The sequence below is a fragment of the Squalius cephalus genome (genome assembly GCF_949319135.1).
Source record: "Squalius cephalus genome assembly, chromosome: 8".
Lineage (NCBI taxonomy): Eukaryota > Metazoa > Chordata > Actinopteri > Cypriniformes > Leuciscidae > Squalius > Squalius cephalus.
In genome coordinates this window covers 37,910,890-37,927,394 of record NC_137129.1, presented here as the reverse complement: position 1 = coordinate 37,927,394, position 16,505 = coordinate 37,910,890, and the positions used below count along the sequence as shown (strand labels likewise).

At 38.4% G+C, this 16,505-nt stretch overlaps 1 long non-coding RNA gene and 1 pseudogene across 2 annotated transcripts in view; both read left to right on the top strand.

Moving 5' to 3' along the window:
* Positions 1 to 16,505, top strand: part of LOC307163332 — a 71,851-nt pseudogene that overhangs the window by 41,761 nt on the left and 13,585 nt on the right. The window contains exons 3-9 of the transcript XR_013824075.1: positions 5,430 to 5,993; positions 6,108 to 6,203; positions 6,518 to 6,751; positions 6,843 to 6,981; positions 7,799 to 7,834; positions 7,987 to 8,531; positions 13,320 to 13,434. The product of XR_013824075.1 is annotated as an uncharacterized misc_RNA (transcript). The remainder of the gene's footprint in view (positions 1 to 5,429; positions 5,994 to 6,107; positions 6,204 to 6,517; positions 6,752 to 6,842; positions 6,982 to 7,798; positions 7,835 to 7,986; positions 8,532 to 13,319; positions 13,435 to 16,505) is intronic.
* On the top strand, positions 10,612 to 12,094 carry LOC307163589. The gene is made up of 3 exons (XR_013822100.1): positions 10,612 to 10,750; positions 11,031 to 11,064; positions 11,339 to 12,094. It is a non-coding gene; the product is annotated as an uncharacterized lncRNA (long non-coding RNA).

The window sequence follows — 16,505 nt, the reverse complement described above, 5'->3', positions numbered from 1 at the left end:
TTACAAACCCTGAGGTAAACAAACGCTTCACTTTTAAATATCGGCTTCCCGGCCAGTGTATAATCGTTAGGCAATCATAACATACATTGATTCTCGTGGAAAAATGCAAAATGTGGGTCATGACACCTTTAATGCATTACTAATCAGTACAACAGAAAGATACTCTCATTGCCACATTAGATGCTGAAAAAGCTTTTGATAGGGTCAACTGGAAATTTTTATTCACCACACTACAAAAATTTGGCTTTGGAGAGTCATTTATTAACTGGATCAAGATTTTGTACACATCACCATCTGCCACAGTCACAACCAATGGACTAACATCACAAAGCTTCACACTGCACAGGGGGACGAGGCAGGGATGTCCACTCTCTCCATCTCTATTCACTATTTTTATCGAACCTTTAGCAGCAGCTATCCACCAAAACCCAGCAATCAAAGGTATTGAAACACCACAACAAACACATAAAATCTCACTTTATGCAGATGATATTCTACTATTTATACAAGAACCTCTAGCATCTACTCAAGAAATAATTAAAACAATCCAGTCCTTCTCAAAAATGTCAGATTACGCAATAAACTGGAACAAATCTTCCATCCTCCCTTTACATAAAACCAAATGGGATGTGGCACCCCACCAATCACCTATCCCGTTATGTCATGATCACATCACTTACTTAGGCATTAAGATTTCCTCCAGACTGTCAGAGTTGGTAACACTCAACTTCACACCACTGCTAAAAAAAAAATAGAAAACGACTTGCTTCGATGGCTCAACCTTCCAATCTCCATAATTGGCAGGATAGCAGCAATAAAGATGACAATTTTACCAAAAATTAATTATCTATTCTCAATGATTCCAACCCACCCCACGCTCACCTGGTTTAAATCACTAGACTCCATTATCACTCACTTCTATTGGAAAAACAAAACGCCAAGGATAAAACTCACCACACTACAAAAAAACAAGGTTCAAGGAGGACTAGAAGCACCAAATTTTCATTATTACTCAATGGCTAACCAACTGCAATACATAATCAAATGGATCCACCCCACCCAATCCGATATTATATGGCTAGATATAGAACAATCACTATGCAAAGAATTAAATATAGCTGACATACCATTCCTCACCAAATCAATCAAACAACACACATGTTTTAATGCTGTAACTATAGCTTCCACTCTGACAGCCGGTGGAAATTTCACCAAATCACAAATTCTATACTAGCTCCATCTAACCTCACCCCAATGTGGAACAACCGTGACTTTATAAGCAATAAAAAAATACTGAATTTTGGTATCACCCACATTAACCATATTTTCAAATCTAACAGATTAACAACATTTCTGCAATTGGCCCAGGAGTTTGGCATCGGGAGCAATGAATTTTTAAAATACCTACAACTCAAATATTCTGTTCTGGCAAAAATAAACATCAGAGCCACAAATTTAGAACTTCCACAAGCAATAGCAGACTTCATTAACATTTCCTCTCCAAAGAAACTTCTCTCTAAAATATACAAAATCATTTCAAACCAACTTCAGACCATACCGACAATAAAATGGGAAAACGATCTCTCAGTAGCTCCTGATGCCAACTTCTGGACCCAAATCTGTAAAAACATCTATCTCATGTCCAAAAATGCTAATCTTCAATTAATACAATACAAAACACTTCATAGAACACATTACACGGACACTAGATTAGCTAAAATGGGTCTCACATCAGAAGTTTGCACACATTGAAATCACAATTCTACAGATACATACATCCATGCAACCTGGCACTGCACTCCAATCAAACACTTTTGGGAAGAGGTCACACAGTCTGTATCCACTATAGTCGGCTGCCGCATCCCACTATCACCCTCTCTTGGCTTGCTGGGGGACCTCACAATAATTACTGATAAAAATATAAACTCTAAAATGCTCCTCATAGCTCTAACCATCGCCAAGAAAACTATCCTCATGAACTGGAAAACTCGTAACAACATGAAGAGATGTGGGGGGAGGGTTTTCTTATATTATCTTATTATATTATTATTGTCTTACTATCTAAACATTTATTTATCTATAGAGAGTGCTGACAATGGTAATTGTTGCATAGGAGAAAATATAGAAATAAAAAAATAGTAATTGACTAATACAATGTTGGCAGTATGATGGTAGTGAGGGGAGTGGTGGTGATGATGGTAATGAGGATGGTAATAAATAATAAATGGTTACTTTGCTTATGCACACACACACACACACACACACACACACACACACACACACACACACACACACACACACACACACACACCAACCCATATTTACACCCACACACCCACACCTATACATTTACACACTTTTATTTCACTTCTGGAATTCTGGAATTACTAGATTGTTCGTTACTGCACTATTTTGGTCTGTATGTCTGTCTGTTAAATAATAAAAATAAAAAAAAGAAATATGAACACAATCTCTCTCTACACAGCAGAAACAAACTGAATGAATGAGTGTGAGAACAGGATTTCAACAACAGATCTACTTACAACTCTACTGACAAAACCACACGTCAATGTAGTGTTTTCTTTTTTTGTGTGATGACATGCAATTCAATTCTGGTTTACATTTACATTTACATTTACATTTATTCATTTAGCTGATGCTTTTATCCAAAGCGACTTACAATTGCTATATATGTCAGAGGTCGCACGCCTCTGGAGCAACTAGGGGTTAAGTGTCTTGCTCAGGGACACATTGGTGTCTCACAGTGGATTCGAACCCGGGTCTCTCACACCAAAGGCAGGTGTCTTATCCATTGCGCCACACCACCCCCATTCATGTTCACATTCATGTTGTTTGATAAATATGTAAGTAAAAAAAAAACAAAAAAAATACATCAGTCATGATTCACCGAATACAGGGACAAATGTAAATGTGAACACAGGAGGAGCTCTGACATCACTGTAGTTCAGAGAGAGATTCAGAGAAAGTGAAACTAACTTGATCAACAACAATATGGACTCCTGACACGATCAACCTCTTTAAACTACAGGATATTTATTGATCCGTTCACAGAGTCTTGTGGACACATCTGATCCTCACAGGTAAGAGATAGAAATATAAGAGAGATTGTGCTGAACAGGTTTCTAATGGAAGTGAACTGGTTTAGTAGGTTTATGTCAAACTGGAATAAGTTGAGCAGAACCAGGTTTTAGCATGTCAAATACTCAACTAGTTTAGCCATTCACAGCACTGAAATGGTATCAGAATTGTATTAAAAGTGTGATTTGATTGGTTGTAAAGCAAAGTTTGGTGTTTCTGTCATTTTGTCACATGGCAGAAAGACAAAAAAAAAAACAGGAAGTAAATGACCTGCAGATTCACTGAACACAAACCTGCTAAACTGCTGATGAAAATCACTTTTATAATAAACTAGATCAAAACTACACTTAGTCATACAGATTTGATCACACAATATGGCTGTTTATTTTGTGGAGATATATATTTGTAAGTACTTGTACTTTGCACCTGCTGTTTGTGATCTAAACAGTTCAGATTGTTCAGTGAGTTTGAGTCATTCACTGTATGAGGAGTGATTGTTTCGCTCACTATCAATGATATTTTAACACTTCAATATAAATATTTATTAAGTGGTCAAGAGATAATATGAAGTAACCCCAAATCTGAGTTTTGAGGTGAGATTTTATTTAAACCCGAGTGACCAAATACAGTGTGTAAAACAAATACATATTTCAAGGAGCAAATTGACTTAGATCAGTCTTTTCAGTCTATTGGTCATAATTTTTATATTGTAAAATACAATATGTTTTTTTATGTCCTAGAGGAAAAGAACAATGGCAGAATCTTCACCAACAAGAACAAGAAAAACCAGGAGACAGAGTTATGAGGATAGACGTCCATGTAAGTCAATAACCCAGAGAAAAAATTAATTCATGAATGACTTTATTCTCATTTGTGATATTTATATTCATAAAGCACTTTAAAACAACTGAAGTGGACCAAAGTGCTGTACAGAAAAAAATGAAGAAAAAACATAAAATACACACTTTATGTAAAGCATGTAATACAGATAAAACAAATAAAGAGACAAAAAACATATGGAAAAATAAACATACCATAAAAACAGTAAAAAATAAATAAGTAAACAAAATAAACAAAAAGTGACCGTCAGGTGTCAAAGGCCAAAGAGAAAAGGTTGGTTTAAGAAGTGATTTAAAAGCAGAGAGTGAAGAGGCTTGTCTAATGGGCAGAGGCCGATCATTCCTCAGTTTAGGAGCTGCACAGCAAAAGCACGGTCCGTCTGAGCTTACGTGTTGTTTTGGGCACATTCAGGAGCAGATGATCAGCTGACCTGAGAGAACGAGTGGGGGTGTAAGGGTGTAGCAGCTCTGAAATGTAGGACGGGGCAAGACCATTTAGAGATTTAAAAGCAAATAAAAGAATTTTAAATTGGATCCTATGTACAGGCAGCCAGTGAAGTGAGGCTAACATGGGCAAAATGTGCTCGTGTTTATGTGTTCAGTTAAAAGACGCGCTGTAGCGTTTTGTACCATCGAGACGGTAATCTAGCTGAGTGCTAACAAAGGCGTGGATTTCTGTCTCAAAATGTTTCCTCTGAAGATATGGCTTTATTTTGGCTTTATTTTGGCCAGCGGCCTCAACTGATAAAAGCTTGATTTAACGACTGCCCTGATCTGACTGTCGAGATTAAGGTCAGAATCAGTTTTAACCCCTAGATTAGTGATGGTTGGCTTGGAGTCCTGGGACAAGGCACCCAAACAGGAGGGGTCCCATTGGTGCCACCAAAAACTATCATTTCTGTCTTTTGTGCATTGAAACTTAAAAGTTAAGAGTCATCCAGGCCTTTATATCTTCAAAAAACTCGAGTAGCGATCTAACGGTGTCATTCTTTTTAAGAGGCTCATGAATCTGGCTATCATCCGCATAACAGTGGAATGACATGCCATGCTTCCTGATTATTGAACCAAGCGGGAGCAAATAAAGAGAAAAGAGAAGAGGGCCTAAAACTGAAGAAATGTACAGTACTACTTCACATTAGGGTTCTGATCAGCTTGTCTGGGTTCATTTTGCAGTAATGACCAGCTTGTACATGATCTCATATATATTTGAGAAATCACGTTTGATTTCGTCAAAGTTGCTCTTTACATTCAACCAACTTCATGAGGGGAATCATGAGATTCTCTTTAAACTTTGTCCTTCTCTATCTGCTCTAACTCATCAGTATAATAAAATCATCACCATAGTCATCATCATCATTTCAATAATTTACACAGCAGCCCTTCAAACAAAATGTCTTTAAGATCATTAGAAACTTCAATTCAGTGTTTCAAGTGTCTCCAAACTTTAGACTAGTAGTGCTGGTGATTTATCTTCATCATTTCTCTCTCCAGTGATGTCTTCCTCCAGCGGTCCACTGACTGAGGAGCTCTATATGTCTGGACGTGTTCACTAATCCAGTCAGCACTCCATGTGGACACAACTTCTGCAAGACCTGTCTGAATAAGTGCTGGGACAACAGCCAGACCTGCAACTGTCCATATTGTAAAGAAACATTCAAGCACAGACCTGATCTCAAGATTAACACCACACTCCGAGAAGTTGTAGATCACTATAAAAAGAAAAGTCATGAGAAAAAAGCTGAAGTTCTGAAAAAAGCTGAAGTTCTGTGTGACGTCTGTGAGGAAAGAAAGCTGAAAGCCCTGAAGTCGTGTCTGGTGTGTCAGAGCTCTTACTGTGAAACTCACCTGGAGCCTCATTCGAGAGTGGCAGGTTTAAAGAAACACAAACTGATCAATCCTGTGAGTAATCTGGAGGACTATATATGTCAGAAACATGAGAGACCTCTGGAGCTGTTCTGTAGAGATGATCAGACATGTGTGTGTCCAATGTGTGACGTGACTGACCACAAGAACCACAACACTGTTTCTATAGAAGAGGAGAGTGAAGAGAAGAAGGTAGAAGTTACTGACAAACTGATTTTAAATGGCTCTTATCATGAGGAATCACATGTTCTTTAATATAAATGAATAAGTTATGAAAACATATTGTGTGTTGTTCTCTGTCTATAGACTCAACTGATGAAGACACAGAAAGACACACAGCAGAAGATCCAGGACAGAATCAAGAAGATTCAAGACGTCAAACACTCAGCAGAAGTCAGAAAAGTGAGTTTAAAATAATTTTAATTAATTTTAAAATCTATTGTTGTTTATTGAATTGTTGTATAAAAGCAATGTCACACTCACAGTCACACTGCTGGTCTGAATATCGACACTTCTGTGATTCCCTGATCACTTAGTGAAGTAATAACACATCTCTCCTCAACAACACACATGATTTGAGGAATCATTCAGTGCAAACGGTGCAGAATGAGGGATTTTGAAAACTGGCTAAAAACACTGAAGTATGAGAAATAATAACACTGATTCTTCTCTTAACAAACACCACTAATAATGTGTTGATTGTCCTGGTTGAGCAGAGAAACACAGAGAAGGAGAAAGCAGCCCGTGTGGAGCTCTTCACTGATCTCATCCGCTCCATTGAGAGATGTCAGACTGAACTGCTGGAGATGATGGAGGAGCAGCAGAAAGCAGCAGAGAAACAGGAGGAAGAGCTCATTGAAGAGCTGGAGCAGGAGATCACTGAGCTAAAGATGAGAAACACTGAGCTGGAGCAGCTCTCACACACTGAAGATCACCTCCACCTCCTACAGGTCAGTCAACATCTCTCTGATCAATGATAATGCAGTATATGACACCATAACACTCCCCATGCTGAAGGATTTCTCCTCTCTCCTGCTGTAGATTTACTCATCCCTGTGCAGCTCTAGAAACACCAGGAACTGGTCTGAGATCAGTGTGAAGACTGATGAGAGTCTGGAGACTCTGAGGAGAGCTCTGACTAAACTGCAGGACTCTCTACAGGAGAAACTCACGCTAACTGGTACAGCAATATCAGATACACCGTGGTACAGATACATATATTTATCATCTTTTAATATCAGTAATGAAGAATGAGTCTGTTAAAGCTGAAATAAGAGAAGTGTGTGATCATGTGTTTGTGTCTCATTATCATCACAGTTCTTCTTGAAGAGAGCAGGTCATATTCATCTCTAATTTCAGAAAACATGCACTAAATTCATCTTGTACTAGAAGCTTCATCACTGTAACCAGAACCTTGAGGCTTTAGTAAATCTGTGAACACTTTTAGATGAGAAACAACAGAAAGAAACATTCATTTTCTGCCATTTTCTGTTGGTCTTTTCAGCTGTTTCATATAAATGTTGTGATTATGTGTCAGATAAAATCAGTTTAGCAGAAGAAAATCAAATCGATAGACATCATGAATATAAGATGCAAATTTGTTCTTTTTTATTGGAATATTTCTGACCTGAAACAGCTTTGCAGTGCTGGGCTTTCATTTTCATTTTCTTAAAGATTATTTTTTATAGTGTTGTCTTTAGTGAATAACCACAACACTAATCCACTCCAAAACTGAGATTAATAACATTAGGCATAAAAATATCTACAATAAAAATTTCATAAAATGTTTCACAAAACATTCTCAAAGATGTTCTAAAAAGAAGGAATATTTCGAGCTCAAACACAATAGGAGTTCAGGGATTCTCTAAATATCAGCAGAGAAACATTGATCAGATAAAACATGATGTTGTTCACAATTCTTTAAATATAACCTTAAATCTTGTCTATAATTCACACATAAACGTGTCAAAGATCTGATGGTGTTTTATTGTTGTCAGTCTCTCCAGAACTGAAGAGGATACAGCAGTATGCAGGTACAGTGTGCTGTCTGCACTACACTAGATTACATTCAGATACTCACAGCTTCATCACTGACCCACAGTATGATTAAACACTGATTACATATTACACACATCATCACTAAACATATGTATTAAGTTGTGATTCATATTCTCTGTTTTATCAGTGGATGTGACTCTGGATCCTGATACAGCTAATCCTAATCTCATCCTGTCTGATGATGGAAAACAAGTGAGATGTGGAGACATTAGACAGAAACTCCCAGACAAACCAGAGAGATTTGATCCATGTATACTTGTCCTGGGAAAGGAGGGATTCTCCTCAGGGAGATTTTATTTTGAGGTGCAGGTGAAGGGAAAGACTAAATGGGATTTAGGAGTGGCCAGAGAATCCATTGACAGGAAGGGATCGATCACACTGTGTCCCAGTAATGGATACTGGATTGTGGCTCTGAGGAATCAGAATGAATATAAAGCCTTTGCTGGTCCTCCTGTCTCTCTGTGTGTGAGAGTGAAGCCGCAGCGGGTCGGTGTGTTTGTGGATTATGAGGAGGGTCTGGTCTCCTTTTATGATGTGGAGTCCAGCTCTCATCTCTACTCTTTCACTGATCAGTCTTTCACTGGGAAACTCTATCCATTGTTTTGCCCGTGCCTTAATGATGGAGGTAAAAACTCAACTCCACTGATCATCACACCTGTCAAACACAATAAATGAATTTACAGCCTAATATGAAATAAACATTGAAAATTATTCATATAATTACAAATCTAAACATGTTTTGCTATATTTTCATAATTAGTTTTTCATTGTTAAGATCTATAATTCTAGCTAAAATTGCAAATTATATTGTGAAAATATAATGCTTGTTTAACAATTTTATTTTTTACTTTTCATAATTATACATACCATTATTTTCTCCCATCTCAACTTGACAAAGTGAAAGTGCCTGTAATTTTTTTTACATTAAAATAAACCAAACCAAACATGATACATAATATCATAGCTGTTTTTACCATTAATTACAGATCTGTGATAATACTGTGGTATATCAGATGTTAATACCTCAATATATATCAGAGAACTGTATGATTACCATATTCATACACAACACTATGGATCTTCAAAGTATACCTAAAAAAACACCATGATATAATGAAGATGGTAATAACAAAATATGAAAAAAAAATTTAAAAGGAGAAGAAGAAGAAGAAAAAAAACATTGTAGGTCTATTACCAAGGTAATTAATAATTAATGTTTAATCCATGGTAAAACTAGGCATGTTTAACCATGAGAATATAATAGAATAATAGACCAATTTCAACACACATCAAATTAATTGAAATGTCATTTTTATTGATACAGTTATATACATCTTCAAATAAAATATAGCACTGTTAAATATCTGATGGTGCTGATATGAAGTAGAGATACAAATATGAAACCTTATAAAAATATGTTCCTTCTTCCAGGACATATTAGAGATTATTCTATTAAAGATGCCTGTTTATATTGCTGTTTATGTTTAATGCCTTTTGATCTGTATGAAAATTGAGCACAGCTTCTTTTTTTTTACAGTAGATAGTGATAAAATAAGGTCATCGTTTTGAAGGAAAATATATATAGAAAGCTAGTCACATATTATTTTCACATTGTTCTCTGTCCTGATAGCAATTAGAAAATTTTATCTCTTTAAAGTAAACCAGTCACAGTAAAGAAACTCTTACAGGTTTGGGGCGAGTAAATGATGACAGAATTATTATTTTTGTGTGAACTATCCCTTTAAGATTCATGAGGCCTCTGTGCTACAGCATTACTGTAGATAATGTTCACTAGGTGGCGCTATATAGTTTCAAATCAGAAAATACAGACACATACAATGAGGTTCATACAGTCATGGAAAACCTGGAAATATCATGTTATTTATTTATTTATTTTATTTTATTTGTTTAGTGATTTTGTTTTATTTAGTTTACTTGGATAAAAATTGTTCTTTGTGCGTGCAATGTCTGGTAAATATTTTTTGATTGTGCATCTTTAGTCCTAATTATGATTAATAATGATGCCTGCACCACTCAATAATAGATGGTATTGGATCCACAATTTAATGCACTGTTTGTGTATTGAGTGTGTGTTGCAGTATTTAACACATGATGGATCGAGTGATTGTTTAGTTCTGATGGTTTTAACAGAGACGGCAGGACAAATGTTCTGTCCACTGAGGTTTAGGACACAAGATGAAACCAAAGACCCCAGAGAACGGCTTTAATGGACCCGGAGTCTTTCCTGGGACAAAGACACAATTTTCATATTTCCATAAACAGAGTCACTGCATCTAACAGAAGAGTCATGAGAATTTCTTAAACCAATGTCTGCAGATTATGTTTATAAAAGTTTGGAAAGATTATTTCTGCTTTGTGATGTTTTTAATCCTCATATTTCTGTTTCTGGTCCTTTTTATGTAAAGTAAGTCTATTTGTACTTTAAATTTATCTGATCATCATTGATAAAAATGTCAAACCAAGCTGCATTATCAGCATTAAACCTCAATATCACAGACCTTAACCTTTAAAGAACTCAGTGTCTCCATCAGTCCATCTTTTCCACTGGATGTGTGTAAAGTCTGCAGTGAGAAACCTATAGTAATTCTTAAAACAAGCAAAATTATCTGCCAATGGGGTATGAAAAATAATCTGGTTTCTGTCTGAATTAAGATTATTTTTCTTACTCCACTGGTAGATAATGTTGCTTTTTTAAAACAACAAAACACTTAATTTTGATTTATATCCCCAGAAAACAAGACATAATATCTGCACTGATATGCAGGGATTGATGTGCTGGTCGTCTAGTCTAGTGCACTAACCTCTGATGCTCTCTTCCTTCCTAACGCTGCCCCCTTCAGCCCCTCTGGCATGTTTGATTATGACTTTGAGTAAGTCTCAATTTTACTTCCTGTTTCTCAGTCGCGTGTCTTCTGTACGTTAGCTGCGTAGGGCCGTCCACGTCGCGTGGATGAATGCTGTGATGCTTGCTTCTGCCTCATCATTCGCAGATGTTGCTGCAGTTTTGTTTTGTTTTTGCATTTATTTTTCAGCTGCATGCTTGTGGAGTTCATAGACATGTTGGGTTTTTTAGTTAGTTGCATGCAGGGTTTTAAACTGGTTCAATAGTTGATCTGACCATAATGGAGTTTATTTGTTTTCTCCTCACAGATTTGACATGAAGATGAACAAGAAACCCAGAGCGGTAAGTTCAGATGTACAGATCTCGTACACATGTAAATAACTTATAATATTTTGCTGTTAAATATAATGTTATAAACTAAAGTTTGAATGTGCCAGATCATGTACAGTCCAATCAGTGATGACAGTATTTGCATATTCTGATGTTTCCCTACTGCTTATTATATTGAGAAATCTTTTGTTAATAAAATAATGTAAATTTTAATTGTAGGAGCTTTCACACATATTAGCTCATCTTTTCTCCAGAGTGTAATAGTGTGATTTGTGTGATTCTGCAGGATTACTCGGCCTAACGGATCCCCTCAGTCTCACTCACAGACATTCACACAAACCAAACCTCTTCAGTCAATCCTGATTCTCTCCGGTCCAGAACGTCTGGATCTTCTCCTGCTTTTCTCCACTTGTCTTTAACTTCTTTCCTGACCATAGCGAAGCTCTCATGTGATTTGTTGTCTGTTATTGCATGATATATATTGCAAAGAGGTTCCAGAACTGCTCATAATGCTGGAATCTTTTTATTTATTACGTTACATAGATGATGCATCAGTGGATCCAAACCATTGCCTCTTGCTTTTGGATATCCATCACTTTTTTTGTCAAACTTGTCCAGTGCTAATGTAAAAAAATGGTTATGTCATTTTTTTTTTTTACCATCTTGTTTTGAATAAAACTGAGACAGTGTGTTGTTTGGTGGTCAGTTCTTGAATTAAAAACTGGACTGTGTAAGCATCTTGATAAATGTTATTAAAACCATTTATACTAGTTGTTCAAACACTGAGATAAATGTTTGTCAAAGAAACTCGTTTTGCTGCTGCTTTCTTTTCTTTGAGACATTATAAACCTTTTAATTTGGATTTTGTAAAATCATAGCAGTGTTTCTCAGAGCAGATCGACTGAACCCTGCCTCTACAAAAGCGACAGACCGTCCCATAAATTATCAGATATAAGAGCAACAGATTGACTAACGATCCTTATGACTTTATGAAACATCTTTACGTTGAGCAGCATTTGTCCTGGAAACTCTTCAGATATCACCAAACAATCAAGCTTTTGTTAGTCTGCTATTTTTTCTTCCTCAGGACCTGACGGAAACATCAGTCCCAATGCAAATAAATACATGAACCAAACACCGTATACAGGGACAAATGTAAATGTGTGAATACAGGAGGAGCTCTGACATGTAGTTCAGAGAGAGATTCAGAGAATGTAAAACTATCTGATCAACAATGATATGGACTCCTGAAACGATCAACCTCTTTATACAACAGAATATTTATTGATCCGTTCAAAGAGTCTTGTGGACACATCTGATCCTCACAGGTAAGAGATAGAAATATAAGAGAGATTGTGCTGAACAGGTTTCTAATGGAAATGATCTGGTTTAGTAGGTTTATGGCGAACAAAAGTTGAACACAGGGTCTGTTTACATGAACTGCTAAGACTAGTCTTACAAGGTAATCAAATGTTTTTCCTTCAGGCTGTTCATAACGTTTTTAAGCCTGTTACATGAAAACGTAGATTGGTCTAATTTAATACCGAAAAGTAAGACAGATAACCCCTAAATAACTGTGATTTAGTTCTTTAGACAGTCTTAACATAATAGTTGTTATACTGGCCCGAGGGTTTAATCATCAAATACTCTCTCAACTACTTTAGTTGTTCTCTGAAATGGTAGCTATCAGAATTGTATTTAAATATGTCATTTGATTGGTCGTGAAAGTTTGGGCTATCTTTAATTTTTTCATACAACATAAAAACTAAAGAAACAGGAAGTATATATGACCCTCCCTTACACAGAAAAACCTGCTGAACCTGCTACAAAGTTTTGTGCACAAATGTGTCAAAATACCTTATGAATAGTGAATAAAGTATGACTGAATGCAGACACACTTGACAAGATGAAATAATACTTGCATTAATTTATTTTGTGGGAAGACATTTTTGTCAGAAAATATTTTAAATAGAAGTTTATGTTTGTTTAATATTGTTTGCGTTTAATATAAACAGCAAATGTTCAGTTTTTTATGAATACACTCATTGTTTGAAAGGAACTTTTCTCCTACAAAAAATGTTTACAGCGCTGAAATGGTATCAGAATTGTATTAAAACTATTTCATTTGAAATACACTGCAGCTGAAAATCACATTTATTTAAAAGAATATTAAATGTCTCTAGTCTTGGCCATACAAAATGTATGTTAATTTTTGGGGAAAGGTTCTCTGTGCTGTCCTTTAATGTAAACATGATTTCCTATTTAAGATTATTCTGTTGTTGTTTTCTTTTGCCTTGAAAATAAGAGATGAAAAAATGGCAGAATCTTTCCCACCATCAACAAAAAAACAAGAAAGGAAAGGGAGTATACATCAGCCTCCATGTGAGTCAATAACCCACTCAAATCTATCTTATATTTTATCTTGAAAATAGCCTTGCATTGGTTAGAATTAAAAGAACCGTATGTAAGATTGTGGCCAAAACTGGTACTGCAATCACTTTCAAATTACTGTAGAGCGGTGTATCCCCTCCCCCCTGACTCGAGGTTGCCAGTTAGGCTGCAGGATCCAGCAGGAACGTAGGCTGCTACAAGGAACTTCCAATGGCAAGTGACAAGTCCTACACAGTAAGTTTTTTTTCTTTTAATTATGTTTCCCTTTCGAGAGGTCTCTCCTATTGCGTAAGTAGCTTATGCCATAGATATCATATAATAAAGGCTAGATGTCTCGTGCGCGCTGCTGGCCAATGGAGGTCGACGTCCGGATGTGGCGGCCATCTTGCCACAGACAGCTCGCTCACTCGTTTAATGGTGCATGTACTTTTAAATAACCATAACTTGCTCAATTTTCTACCGATTTTCAAACGGTTTGGTTTGTTATAAACGTCAGAGATGTAGTTATGACACTGCATACATACACTGCATACATATGAATAATTATAACATACATGTTCAAGAATTATAGCCACGTTAATAACGTTTGTAAGAAACCAAACCGTTTGTAAATCCGTCAAGATTTCAGTGAGATAAGAGGATTTGTGTGCGTGCAGATCATTCACTTTACATTAAGCCTGCCTGTGACAAGATGGCCAAACGGTGATGCCGGAAGTGACTGCGCCATAAGACATCTAGCGTTTATATATGATATCTATGGCTTACGCTATGGAAAAACTCCTTTTCTCGAGAATTTTGAAGACATTTTTCCTTCGCCGCCTTCTACTGCTGCTTCTGCTGCGTCATCCGGCGTGCTGTATCCTTTGTTGCTTGTGTTCGCTGCTGCGACACATTCCTAAAAGAGAAGAAATTTCTGCGAGGCGTTGTTTCAAATGCCTTGCACCACTCGTCGGTGGAGACTGTCACATCCTCTGCGCTTCCTGTCTGGGCCGTTACCATGCAGAAGCTGCAATCGAGAATCTCCCCACGAGAATCTCCCCACCCTGCGGGCTCGACTGGCTGATTCACCCACGACGACCCCGCCCCCCGCTCTCTCCCTTTGCTTGAGCTGCGCAATCTGTGCCGTTCACAAGGGATGTCAGAGCGGATGGTCACAAACAATGTTCAGCGCCCGCGGCTAGCTTTCTTTACGTTACAAGAAAGCTACCCCGCCCTCGCGCCCCGTTGCGTTACTCATCGGCGAAAGGAGGAAAGAGAGTGTTGTAGTCCCGCCGAGGCCGGACTAACCTCCATTTCTCACACATTTCTCAGTCCCCTCTTAGTTCAGGTGTGCTGGAAATGTCAATATTGCAGCAAATGAGACTGTTAGAAAACATGCACGCCTGCAAACAAATGCCGACACAAAACATGATGACGCTCTCTTATCTGCTAACGCTAACTGAAAGCTTATGTTATTTCCCCCTGTGGCCCAGTGGTGAAATCTAAGGCTTTCGCGCCAGAGACCCATGTTCGAAATCCCGGCTCTGGCGGCAGATAAAAATTATGCTACTCTCGTCTCTGAGCTCGCGGCCAGCTTTCTTACATACAGAAAGTGAACCCGCCCCTCATGCCCTCCCGTTTAAATGGCGGGGCTCGAGTATTTATGAGCGCTTAAACATATTAGCCCACGCCGGCCCCCCACCCCCACGTGGCTCACTTTTTGCAGAGACATACTTTATTCTTGTGTTAATCCACACCCCTTCTGTGGCTCAGTAGTGTATTCTGAGAATTTCGCGCCAGAAGACCCGAATTCGAATCTCGGCTGCGCTGAATCTTTTCACCAATGTAAACGAACTCACGCCGGCCCTGCCCCTGCGTGACTCACTCTCTTTGGCAGCGTCCGAAGACGGGGTTGGTCGGGCTCAACTTTGACCCCACCTCCCATGTAATCCCAGCCAGTACTTTTCTCAGGTGGCTGGAAACGTCGATGTTGCAGTCAATGGGCCTGTTACAAAACACACTCACCTGCAAACAGATGCCGGTTTTACGTGATGCAAATAAAGCACAAAAAGGGCCCCCTTTTCTGTCTGTCACTTGTAGGTCACGTGCCCACGACCTACACACTGCGCGCACCGCTACACACAAGCACTGTTACCACAGTCTCAAATATGTCCCCAGCTCAGGCTGGAAGTCACATAAATGTAGCGCGCGTGCCTGCTGTTATGTACGCACCCCTGCACAAAAGTTCTGTTCCCACAGTCACAAATGTCTCCCCAGCTCACGCGGGAAGTTTAATAAAAGTAGTGAGCGTGCCTGTGTTACGACACGCACCCCTACACACAAACACTGTCGACTCGACACTCACTCTTCCCCCAACCAGCGCGGGATAGATATTAAACGTAGGTCCTGTGCCCACTCTTCAGCGCGCACAGCTACACATAAAATTTTTTCCTGCATCAGTTTTCCCTCTAACACATGCCGGGATTGTGAATATGAGTGCGCCTGCTGTGCAGCGCGCGCCTCAGCTCATGAGCGCTGTACTCACGGCATCTATAGCTCAAAACGACCTGACGGCCGGGTCCCTATCTCATAGCGACCCGTCCCCAGCCTTTATTCAACCCCTGGCAATACAAGCCAGAGCCTGGGAAGCTATCCACGGCATATCAAAATGGGTGTTGAACATAATAACACGGTTACTCGCTACAGTTTGCTCGCAGACCGCCGCGCTTTCAGCCGTAGTCAAGAGTGAGAAAAGATGTTTCATATGTTCTCTGCACCGAGGTACTCAAACTGTTAGAGAAGGGAGCTATTTAAGCAGTTCCCCCTCACAGAGCGAGTCGGGTTTGTACAGACGCTATTTCCTCGTCCCGAAAAAGAATGGCAGTCTCCGACCCATCCTAGATCTCAGACGCTTGAACAAAGCGATGGCGAAGCACCCGTTCAGAATGCTGACAACTAAACATATCCTCGTGCAAATTCGCCCGGGAGATTGGTTTTTCTCAGTGGATCTGAAAGATGCCCATTTTCATATCCAAATATCGCCTCATCACAGGCAGTTTCTGAGATTTGATTTTGAGGGACAA